The sequence below is a fragment of the Pteropus alecto genome, unplaced genomic scaffold (genome assembly GCF_000325575.1).
Source record: "Pteropus alecto unplaced genomic scaffold, ASM32557v1 scaffold76, whole genome shotgun sequence".
NCBI classification, from domain to species: Eukaryota; Metazoa; Chordata; class Mammalia; order Chiroptera; family Pteropodidae; genus Pteropus; species Pteropus alecto.
Window position 1 is genome coordinate 18782214 of NW_006443138.1, and position 10683 is coordinate 18792896.

Consider the following 10683-nt stretch of genomic DNA (forward strand, 5'->3'; position numbering starts at 1 on the left):
AGCCACTACCAAACCCCTGGGATAACAGCAAAAGAAAGCGGCTTCCTTGCTTTCCCTAAAGTACATGTTCACTCAATGCTATGAAAGCTTAAAGCAAATGACATAATCTTAGTAAACCCAGCTGATAAACCACATGGAGCTGCTCATCTACCATGGATCAACAATACTTGTGTCTTACTATGTCATTTGTCTTATTGACTGAGTTTGTAAATCACTCAGAAATTTGGACACTTAGGTATAGATTAAAATTTATTCTTTTACCCTGAAAATAATCTAGTAAGTTCAAGGCATTTGTAGAAAGGCATTCCCTCTTCTAAAATTCTTATGCATGTATTTAACTTATTTTTTTTTTATTTGACAAAAACTACCATTTAAAAACAAACATATGGTGACGGAAGGACATTTGACTTTGGATGGTGAATAAACAATGCAATATACAGATGATGTATTATTGAATAGTACACTTGAAACTTACATAATTTTATTCATCATGTTACCCTAATAAATTTAATTTAAAAAAAGAAAAACAAACAAAAAATAGATAAAGGGAAGGATATCAGACTATTAAAAGATCTGAGATCTTAATGTATTTTTTAAAATTCAGAACTTTAAAAATTTTGTTATTGAAATATCAAATCCACTTATTATTATTAATTTTACCAGTAGATGGCACTGCACAGGTGTAAGAGATGTGTGCACCAATGTGACTTGGGAGAAGAGAATATCATCAACTATGCTGGCTGGTTTAAAATGTCCTCCATTAGAGTTATCTCTTGGAGTTAAAGTATTGTATCAAGGAGTCCTAACAGTTCTATGTGAGGGAAGAACATAAATTTACTAACATTTGTTTTACTTATTAAACACTTAAACAGTGCTTACTATGTGACAGATGAGTAGATCCTCTTATTTTCCTTTTCAGATCAAAATGAAGTACAGAGAGATTAAGATTCTGTAATGTCACAGAGCTAGTAAATGGTAGGACTAGGATTCTGGCCAGATATTTGATCTAGTCTCTGCTCTCTGTTTTGTTCCTTCTCAATTCACTGACATAAATCACTCATTCATCTATTCAACAATTTTTATGGAGCTGACTTGAAAATCTAAAGTATTAAAGTAGATAGACACCAATAAAAAAACCAGAGAAGTTTTAGGACCATGGGAGTAATGTTGAAAAAGCAGATGTCCACAAGGGGGAGGGGCTGTGTGGATCTCTTAAGGGGGAAGATAGAGCAAGCTAGCAGTAATAAGAAACACCAAAAAGAAGAAGAGAGAGGGCCACACATAATATTCACCAATTCATAACTTTGCTTAGAGTCAGGTTGCTGCATATATTTAAACCAAATATATTTTTAACATTGTTCAATTATATTTTACATTCTGCCTGGCATAGCAAATACTTTAAAAACTTTAATAAGCCGATTATAGAGTTCATGTCTTGAAGCATTGACTCCAGTAACTCTCCTTTCTCCCATGCTTTAGGCATCTATATCCCTGGTAACACCCCAGAACTTTAAATTAGAATTGTGCCATCTTGGAAATCTGAAATAACAGCTTCCTGTTCTCTGTCAGTACCCTACACCATTGACAAATTTTAAAAGTTTCTTCAATGTGCCTATTATCTGACCCCATCAAATCCTCCAATCCCTCGACCTCAGCACATTTTCTCTTGACACTCCCTTCCATATCTACTCCTTTACTATCCAGCTTAAACATCACAGTCTATTCTTTCAACTACCCTTTGGCCAATATCTTCAAAAGCCTGCTGTTTTCCTTTTATCACACTTGCCTCCACCTGGGCTAATGAACATTGCTTTAAAAACTTCAGAAATGTGTGCAGATTAGCTCCACCAAATGAATGTATGTTAACTTCAGTAAAAATGTGCGGGTTTGGTCTCAAAGTGACCCTCCATATGCCTGAGCACAGTTATTTTTACCTTCCTATTTTCTACCATAAACATTTTGAAGCTTGTACAGTCTTCCAATCTTTTACCTTAATGTTCTTCCACCTCACAGAATCTTTTCTTTTGCTTTTTCACATACTTTTATTTTTATTTTTAATAATATTTTCATTTTTCAGTTATAGTTATAATATTATATTAGTTTCAGGTGTACAATGTAATGATTAGACATTTATATAATTCACAAAGTGATTGCCCCCGATAAATCTAGTGCTCCTCTGACACTGTACATAGTTATTACACTATTATTGGCTATATTCCTTATGCTATACTTTATACCTCCATGACTATTTTGTAACTACCAATTCGTACTTCTTAATTCCTTCCCCTTTTTCACCGACACCCCCGCCCCCAAATAGCCTCCCATCTGGTAATCCTCAAAATGTTCTCTGTATCTATGACTTTGTTTCTGTTTTGCTTGTTTGTTTAGTTCTTTAGATTCCGCTTATATGTGCAATCTCTGTACTTTGTTTATAAAAAAAAAAGTCATCCTAAAGGACTTCTGTCACCTTCCTATATCTATACTGTATCTCTGCCACTGTATCTACAAATATATATCCATAAGTGTTTCCCTCCCCCCTTTCTGGTTTATTTAAGGAAAAGGATATTCTCTTTCTAATTCTAATAATTGTTCTGCACTGTATTCTTTCCCATCTTAGTAGAGTTTTTATGGCACCTCCTGTATGTTTAAATTTCTTCTTTCCTCAATTTACCCAATTTCATTTGTTAAAAAAATAATAATAATAAAAGTGGGAAAATTTTTATACCCTGTTCATTGCTTACTGATTTGCCCTGAAATTTCCTATGAAGGTATATCTGTACTCAATAGCTCTACTTTTTCACTTCACTTGACTCCCTACTCAAACCTCTACAATTGAATTTTCAGTTCCATCAGTCCATGAAAATTACTTTTTTCAAGATCAACAACCCAAGTCCAGTGGTCACCTTTCAGTTCTTTTGCTCAGCTCTGTGTGGGTTGAATTGTGTCCTGTCAAAAGTCCTAACACTTAGTACTTGCGAATGTCATCTTATTTGGAAATTGGGTCTTCAAGACTATAATCAAGGTAAGATAAGGTCACACTGGGTTAGGGTAGGTCCTAATCCAGTAACTGCTAGCCTTATAAGAAGAGAGAGATTTGGACACAGACAGACAGAGATAGACAAAGAGAGAATATTGTGTGATGATGAAGGCAGAGATTGGAGTGGAGCATTTATAAGCCAAAGAATGCGAAGGATTGCCAACAACCATCAAAAGCGAGAAGAGAGATGTGGGGAAGATTTTCCCTCAGAGTCTTTAGAAGTGCCTATCAGCACCTTAATATTGGATTCAATAGATTCTAGTTCTTTTAAGCCAACCAGTTTGTGCCACTTTGTGACAGAAGCCTGAGGAAACTAATACAAATATATATATATATATATGTATATATGCATATATGTATATATATGTGTGTGTGTATACGTGTGTGTGTGTGTGTGTGTGTGTGTGTGTGTGTGTGTGTGTGAATTTTTTAGAACAGATTTTGGTTCACAGTAAAATTGAAAGGAAGGTACAAAGGGTTTCTGTATTCCCCCTCCTATTTTTAACATTTTGCATTAGTGTGGTATATGTGTTATAGTTGATGAGCCAATTTAGATATATCATTATTAACTAAAGTCCATGGATGACATTAGTATTCACTCTTTGTGCTGTACATTCTATGAGTTTTGACAAATGTACCCACCATCACACTAGTATACAGAATAGTTTTGCTGCCTTAAAAATCCTTTATTCTCTGTCCATTCATTCCTCCTTCCACTTTAACCCCTGGGCAGTCACTGATCTATTTACTGTCTCCATAGCTTCGCCTTTTCCAGAACATCACATAGGGACTCATACAATATGTAGCTTTTTTAAACTAGCTTCTTTCACTTAGCAATGTGTATCTTAGTTTCTCCCATGTCTTTTTGTGGTTTGAAGGCTCATTTCTTTTTGTCACTGAATAATAATTTATTGTATGGATGAATGTACTATGATTTATTGACCCATTTACCTATTAAAGGGCATCTCGATTGCTTCTAAGTTTTGACAATTATGAAAAAAGCTTTTATAAGCATTTATGTGGAGATTTTTGTGTGGACATAAGTATTCAACTCATTTGGGTAAATACCAAGGAGCATGATTGCTGGATTGTAAGAGTATATTTAGTTTTGTAAGAACTGTCAAACTGTCTTTCAAAATGACTGTACCACTTTGCTTTCTGATCAGCAATGAATGAGTGTTGCTGTTGCTTCACATTTTCACGGCATTTGGTATTAGTGTTCTGAATTTTGGCCATTCTAATAGGACTGGAGTGGTATCTCAATGTTGTTTCAATTTGCAATTCATTGTTAACACATGATCTTGAGCATCTTTTCATATACTTATTTGCCATCTGTATATTTTCTTTGATGAGGTATCTATTCAGATTTTGCGCATTTTTAAAAATTGAGTTTGTTTTCTTATTGTTGAACTTTATAAGTTCTCCATATATTTCAGGTACAAGTCTTTTAACAGATATGTGTTCTGTGAAGATTCCCCTCCCTCAACCATTCAATGACTTGTCTTTTCATTTTCTTTCACAGAGCATAAATTTTTATTTTAATGATTCCTAAGATAATTTTTCTTTCATGAATCATGCTTTTGGTGTTGTATCTAAAATGTGGTTGCCAAACCCTAGGCCACCTGGATTTCCTCCAAATTATCTCCAAGGAGTTTCACAGTTTTATCTTTTATCTCTAGGACTTGGTCCATTTTGAGTTAATTTTTGTAAAAAGTAAGGTCTGTGCTTAGATTCCCTTTTTTTCTTGTTGTCTACTTGTTTCAGCATTGTCTGTTAAAAAAACTATGCTTTCTCTCTTGAATTATCTTTACTCCTTTGTCAAAAGTCAGTTGATTACATTTGCGTGCATCTATTTCTGGGCTAATTATGATTTTCAGCCTTTATTATTTTAAGTTCCCCAATAGAAACCTGAATGTCATTATTTACTCCTCTCTGTTCTCTCTCATTGGCAATCAGCCACTAAGTCCTATGCTAAACACTTTATACATATTAATAAATGTAACAGTACAATAATCCTATGCTATTATTATACCCATATTAATAGTGAAAGCCTGAACTCAGAGAGGACTTTACTTATATAAATAGACTGAAACATATTTATTCTTAACCCCTATGTATTACTACACACAGCTCATAAGTGGCAAAGCAATTGGACTTGAGAAAATAAATCTCCAACCATTACACTACTTTCTAAATATATTTTAAAGTCTTTAATACCTTTTCATCTTTATTGCCACTATATTAATTCAAGCACCATCATCTTTCAGTAAATTTACTAACAGCACCCTCTGAATGAGTTTCTTGCATCCAGTCTGGCCCTATTTCAGGTTGCTATTTTTAAAGCACAAATCTAATAACACTAAACATAAAACCATCTCATGTCTCCCCATGACCTCTAAAGAATGAAGATACTCCAAAATATTTTTAAAACTTCCCCACTCCATCCAAATCTCTAATTCTGTCACACTGAGCTACTTGTACTTCTCCGCAGGCACTGGGCCCTTGTTTAAATCTGCATCTTTGTACATGTGTGTCCTTTTGCTTCTGTTGGTCTTTTTTGTTTCTCCATTGACTCTTTTCCTTCATATTGCAACTTAAGCATTATGTCCTAGTAAAGTTGCCAGATTTAGCAAAAAAAATTCAAAACACCTACTTATAAATATTGCATGGAACATACTTATATTAAGGAATTATTCATTGTTATTGGGCACCCTCTATTTTATCTGGCAAATCTGTGTCCTAGGGAAGCCTTCTCTGAAACCCCATCCCCTAAGATTGGTCTAAGTGCCCATCTGATCTGCTCCAATAGCCTTTTGTATTCACCCTATCACAATATTTTCTTTTTATCTGTCATTTATGTAATATATCCATCTCTGCTGCTATCTCCAAGGACAGAGATCACATCTTTTCCAGCAGCATGTTTTCAACATCTAGACATCTGATGTGTGGTGCTCAACAAATATTTATTAAATGTTTTTAAATAAATGGATTCAGCACCTTTAATTTTAAGCCTTTGCCATTTGTTGGTAGCTGTACTATTACTATATATTTGATATCTAATTTTGATGTGTTCAGTAGAAATTGCTTTTTGTACTTAACTTTGAATTTCTGGAAACTATATAAATTATCTTCAGTTAATTCCTGGCCAGCCGAAGCTCCTCTAACCACAAAGATATAGTGTGCAAAATTCAAATATAGGCTCTTAAGTATAAAACTTATCTAGATTGCAGCAAGAGGTTGGGCTTCTTTTCCTTTCCAGAGAATGAAATTGACAACCGAATGGAATTACTCACTTACCCAATCTAAGGAGAAAAAAAAAATCATTATTTTTCTATATTAGTCATCTAAATGAATATTTTTTTTTCTCCACAGGATGTTTCAAGGAACACTAATGCTTCAGGTTGGTAACAGGTTTTCTTTCGTTTTATTTTCGTTGCTGTTTTTTTAATGAAAACACATTCTAAGTTTGTTTACCAGCTAGGTAAGATAAGTTTGAATAGATTTTGTTCTGTAGGAATTTTCAGAACTTTTAACATATTAATAATACATAGTGAATCTCTAGAATGCAAAAATATAGGAGAGTTTTCTAGTCTAATTAATCTCAGAATTTTTTTATTAGTTAACGCGTAATTTGGGAAATACTAACATAATATAAATTTTGATACCCTCCTTAGGGTGAGTGTGTCAACCATATTTTTATTGTTAAATGCAGGTTCTCTGGAATGCCTGACTCAGAAATGTGATTATATAATTTATATAATAGAACTCACTTTACAGGGTCATGTTCATCTGTTTTGAACTAGAGTGCCAAAAGTTTCCAAAATAAATGTCTTTAGGATTTAGTGTATATAAAATAAAGTTTGTATTTGATACAGACGTTGGTAAGCCCAAAAGGAGAAAGAGCTATGTAAAATCCTAGACCAGTTATATATAATTTGGATTGCTTAATATTTAGTATTATGCGATTTTAAAACAAGAACTTCAAAGGTAAAATACAATTTTCACTAATAAAAAGCACATGTGATATAGCTGAAGTCCCCATAGGCAACATTCAGGGCAGACCCGGTATCTGATCAGAGTATAGGATTGGCCACCTGTGAGCTACAGAGAGAGAGCCCTGAACTGTGGATCTGCCTTCCAAATCATACTTATTTCTATCATTTGAATGAATTGAGTGTCATCAGAAGGTTAATATATATCATATTGCATCTGAAAGGTGACACATCACCTATTAACTTAGAAGAGAGTATGAGTTTGTTCCTATTTTTGTTAATGCCGTAGCTTTCATATTTAAAAATAATAATTTTTGATTATTCAACCTTATATACCAAGTACTGTACCAGTTACTTTATGTGATAATAGTGTGCTATATTTGCAGTATTTTAATTCTTTCAACAACTTGAAGTCAATCTCACAATTTATAGCCATTTTAAAGGTGACGAAAACTCAAGCAGCTTACTCAATATGTATAGTATGTAGCCGAGATGGGCTTTGAAATGATCTCTGTCTGACCTTTAACTTGCATTCTTAAGCACTATACTATTCAAATGTCCAAGTCTGGACAGATTTTAGAACAGTGATGTAGGTATTCTTATCACCTGTTACCATGAAAGAAACTGAGGAAAAATATCTACTTTGCCCAGAGTTTGAGGAAATAGGTACATAGGTCTCTTTATGGAAAATAAGGTATAAATTATGTGAAACAAAGTAAGCAGAAGCATCATATGTGAAGCCCAGGACAATAACAGCATATAGATTTTGGCTTTATGGAGAAGAGGTGAGGAGGAAGAGAACTTAAAATGGAATAGGATGAACCCCAAAGAGAAAATCGATCTTCCTAACAATTCTGTCTCAGACTTTAAGAAAAAACTCTGGCTATTTAAACTTGATGGTATTTTCTACCTAATTTATACACTGTGTAAATAACAAAATAGGTTTGAATATAATGTAATGTTTTCCGCCGCTAAAAGCATTAGGAAATAGACCACTTGAGGTCAGGGTAACACCAAGAAGAATTCCCCAGCACTAAAAAGAACCACATTGCAAACTCTTTCTAAGTGCTTAGTAACGACCTGAAACGACTGCATTTATGTGAGGCTTGAGAAACGAAAGGGGCCCCTTGTGAACTTTTTAACCACAGAGAGGAGTGTGCTTTAAGAAAATATATTCAGAGTGATATAACAAATGCTAGATATAAGTTGATGAGTCTCCTTGCTTAAAGACAAGTGTCAATAAGAGATATCCTTCCTGTTGAAAATCAAAATAGTTCAATCTTCAGAAATTAAGTTTCTGAAAGCCATAATAATTAAATATTATGTTTATTTTTTATATTCTGTAATCAATTTTAATTTCTATCATTTTTTTATATATGCAGTATCTCATTAATGATCTCACAATTCTTTATGCAACATCTTATTGAATGACTGGGTAATATAGATTGATATTAATAAAAATGAACATTTAGTGATGTCAGAAACTCTACTAAGACGCTTTGGAATGTTGAAACTAAGAATTTTTCATGGTTGTTGTTTGATTTCAAACAACCTTTTTTTTCGAGAAAACTACTTTTAGAGAAAATGTTGGTTCCAGATATCACAGCCTAAATGGGAGTGAGATTATGAATAAGAGTCGATGTATTACAGAGACTAATATAGTAAAGTATTATTCCGCTAAGCATTTCATCAACAACTTTTAAAATCACTCTGTGAGGCAGCTACTATTCTTATTCACAGTTCATAGATGAGGAAACTAAAATTTAGTTTCCAAAGTAACAGAGCTAGTCAGTGGTAGAGCTAGAATTCAAACTCTGCCAACCTGACTCCACAACCAATGCTTGTAACTATTACGGTGTATATGTCTCCCATGGAAAAAGCACTGTTGGGGAACCAGTTCTGACACAACTCTAATCTTAATTTCTGTGTCTTGGATTTCTCATCTGTAAAAGGAAGGGCCAATTTAGCTGATCCTTGAGATCCATCGAAAGCCTAATGTTCTATGATTCTTTCTAAGTGTCATAGCAAAACTTTAGAGAAATGACTACTTGTGCAATGTCCGAAATGGATTATATTATAAATGGAAAAACTAGAGAGAATGAATGATGATTTATGATTGGGGAAGTTAAAATTATACATATTAAAAAGTTATGAAGTATAGTGAACTCATTTAGTGTTCCTTGTGCATAGGAAAAAATTGCTTTTACAGATGCCTTTGGCAATTGCATACCTAGTCTGTGGAACTTAAACCTGGAAAACATTCTCCCTTTTTGGGTGGGTGGGGGTGGGGGTGCGGGGGTGTTTTATGTATTTGAATTCAGACAGCTAATGTGGAGTGCCCTTTTACTGAGTTCATAATTAATGATAGATTAGAAAAATTTTGCCAGGGAGCCTTTAACCCCCTATCTCTAAAATATGCTTGTCTGACTTTCTTGGGTGTGACCAAAGGACGTTAGTTTTTGCTTGGTTTTCAAGTGAACTTTTCCTCTTTGTAACTCCATCTTCCATTTTTATTAACCAGTCAAGCATGTTTTACTTTATACTGTGATAAGAGGATCAGAAACAGCTTCCCACATCTAAGACTATCTTAATCAATTGCAAGGAAAACATGAGTGGCATAGTGTGGAAGCTTCCTGCCTTGAGGAAGAAGAGATCTCCTCTGGATTATTACTTTTGATTCCATTGATAGAAGGAGAAAATTAGGTAACCTTGAAAGCAGGGTACTTTTGACTATGAAGCATTTTGAAAGGACATAAGGTAAATTGTCACTCCCCCCTTGACCTTCAACTAACCTTTCACTTTTAACATATGTTTTGAAGTGCCATGTTGATTTCCATGGCTGTTTGGGTACAAGTTTCAGAGAAACCTAGTCTTTAATCACTTTTTCGAACTTTGAATATAAGCATTTAAGATACTCTTAGGGCTCATAGAAGATGGGCTAACTGGCATTGACTACAAAAACTTCTCTCAAGGTGTGTTAAGTAGCCCCTCATCCAGCAGCCTAACTATGAGATCTAATTACCTCGGAAGCAAAGTGAGTAGTGTAAGGTCACTGCGCACACAGAATTGAAGTGGTGATTGAATCATGGAATCTGCTCTGTACCCTGAATTCTTCTTTGTGGCACAGACACAGGAAGTCCCATTTGTTTTGGGGGACTTTTCCCAGGTTATACCAATCTGAATCAAACTATTGTGTGCTGGTATTTCTGTCTTTCAATGCCATGAGACGTGAGAGATGGAAGAATAAATGTATAATTCATGTGATAGGAGACTGACATAGCAAAAATGAAAGCAAACAATCAAGGGTTCACTTTTGGCAAAGGCTCTTTCCTATGCAGTAATCTAAAAGTGTAAATGTGCAATTTATCATTCACAAACATAACATAGCCCTCCAAAGAAGAAAAGAACAAGTGTTAAACACATTGAATTCTCTTACTCTCTCCGTTGGCTCCTGTTAAATAACTTTAATTTTTTTTTTTTTTTCTATCGGCTTTGCTACCAACGCTCCCACCTCTAAGAAACCTACCACATTTTTTTTTTTTTTTTATGAAGTAAAGTCACACAAATGGAATGAACATCAAGTCTCACTAATGTCCAGGGCAGGGCTGGCAGTCTTCCAGAAGTGCTTTTCCAAAATACTGATCTCAAGTTTTC